This window comes from Cucumis sativus, unplaced genomic scaffold (assembly GCF_000004075.3).
Source record: "Cucumis sativus cultivar 9930 unplaced genomic scaffold, Cucumber_9930_V3 scaffold106, whole genome shotgun sequence".
In the NCBI taxonomy this organism is placed as follows: Eukaryota; Viridiplantae; Streptophyta; class Magnoliopsida; order Cucurbitales; family Cucurbitaceae; genus Cucumis; species Cucumis sativus.
This window is the reverse complement of record NW_022279513.1, coordinates 170-2,500: the sequence shown is the minus strand read 5'-3', so window position 1 is coordinate 2,500 and position 2,331 is coordinate 170.

Sequence of the window (2,331 nt, the reverse complement as noted above, 5' to 3'; positions counted from 1 at the left end):
GGACGGAACAAGAAACCGAGTCTGGGGCATCACCGTTTGGCTTTTGTGGGCAGAAACTTCGAGATTACTCAAAATCGGAATCGAACCACCCAGTAGTTCTGTGAACTTTCGAGGCCTCCGATCCCGTTCTAAGTCTGGTCGTTCCTTTCTAGGCCATTGTGCCCTTCTTCGGCGTTTGATACGGAACCAAGAAACCGAGTCTGGGGCATCACCGTTCGGCTTTTGTGGGCAAGAAACTTCGAGATCACTCAGAATCGGAATCGGACCACCCAGTAGTTAGATGTGAACTTTCGAGGCCTCCGACCCCGTTCTAAGTTCGGTCGTTCCTTTCTAGGCCATTGTGCCCTTCTTCGGCGTTTTGGACGGAACCAAGAAACCAAGTCTGGGGCATCACTGTTTTTTCTTTTTCGGCAAGAAACTTCGAGATCACTCAGAATCGGACACCCAGTGGTCAGATGTGACCTTTCGAGGCCTCCGACCACGTTGTAAGTCCGGTCGTTCCTTTCTAGCCATTGTGCCCTTCTTCGGCGTTTTGGGACGAAAGAAATAAACCGAGTCTGCGCATCATTCGCGCTTTTATGGGCAAGAAACATCGAGATCACTCAGAATCGGACACCCATAGTTAGATGTGAACTTTCGAGGCCTCCGACCCCGTTCTAAGTCACCGAACGTTCCTTTCTAGGCCATTGTGGCCTTCTTCGGCGTTTTGGACGAACCAAGAAACCGAGTCTAGGCATCACCGTTCAGCTTTTCTGAGTAAGAAACTTCGAGATCACTCAGAATCGGACCACCCAGTAGTTAAATGTGAACTTTCGAGGCCTCCGACCCCGTTCTAAGTCCGGTCGTTCCTTTCTAGCCATTGTGCACTTCTTCGGCGTTTTGGACGAAACAAAGAAACCGAGTATGCGGCATCACCGTTCGGCTTTTTGGGCAAGAAAGATCGAGATCACTCAGAATCGGACCACCAGTAGTTAGATGTGAACATTCGAGGCCTCCGACCTCGTTCTAAAGTCCGGTCGTTCCTTTCTAGGCCATTGTGCCCTTCTTCGGCGTTTTGGGACGGAACCAAGAAACCGAGTCTGGGGCATCACCGTTCGGCTTTTGTGGGCAAGAAACTTCGAGATCACTCAGAATCGGACCACCCAGTAGTTAGATGTGAACTTTCGAGGCCTCCGACCCCGTTCTAAGTCCGGTCGTTCCTTTCTAGGCCATTGTGCTTTTCTTCGGCGTTTTGGGACAGAACCAAAAACCGAGTATGGGGCATCACCGTTCGGCTTTTATTGGGCAAGAAACTTCTAGATCACTCAGAATCGAACCACCCAGTAGTTAGATGTGAACTTTCGAGGCCTCCGACCCCGTTCTAAGTCCGGTCGTTCCTTTCTAGGCCATTGTGCCCTTCTTCGGCGTTTTGGGACGAAACAAAGAAACTGAGTCTGGGGCATCACCGTTCGGCTTTTGTGGGCAAGAAAGTTCGAGATCACTCAGAATCGGACCACCCAGTAGTTAGATGTGAACTTTCGAGAACTCCGACCCCGTACTAAGTCCGATCGTTCCTTTCTAGGCCATTGTGCCCTTCTTCGGCGTTTTGGGACAGAACCAAGAAACCGAGTCTGGGGCATCACCGTTCGGCTTTTGTGGGCAAGAAACTTCGAGATCACTTAGAATCGGTCCACCCAGTAGTTAGAAGTGAACTTTCGAGGCCTTCGACCCCGTTCTAATTCCGGTCGTTCCTTTCTAGGCCATTGTGCCCTTCTTCGGCGTTTTGGGACAGAACAAAGAACCGAGTCTGGGCATCACCGTTCGTATTTTGGGCAGTTTCTTAACCAGTGCCCGTTTGGCCACAATGGTAACACTTACCTTTTTCTGCACCTTTCTTACCCTTGTTCTGTTTGGAGTCTTTCTTTTTCCCTTCTTTTTTATTTGAGCATTAGTTTTGAGGGTCCAGCTTTGGTTTTAGAGACGATCCTCTTATAAATTTTCTTTTTGTGCAGCAAGATTTGCTCTCCACTTGTTTTCCTTTACCCATAGTAAGGTTTTGGAATCCTGGAGTTCATTCAGAAAGTTGTTAAGTTAAATTCTATCTTGTTCAAAGACGCATTCGTTTGGAATGAATAAAGCTCTTCGAAAGAGACTCAATCTAAAACTAACTTGATTAACCTCTTCGATCGGACCACCATTCACATTCAGCGATTTGAAGTGCATCATCATTCCAGAACATTTCTCTAACAAGGTCCCTTCCTTCATACGCTTAGTGTAAATGTATTTGACTGTCTCGTGTCTTAAGGACCATTCTAGTTGCCCAAACATCCCCTTAATGAATCCATAATCTCT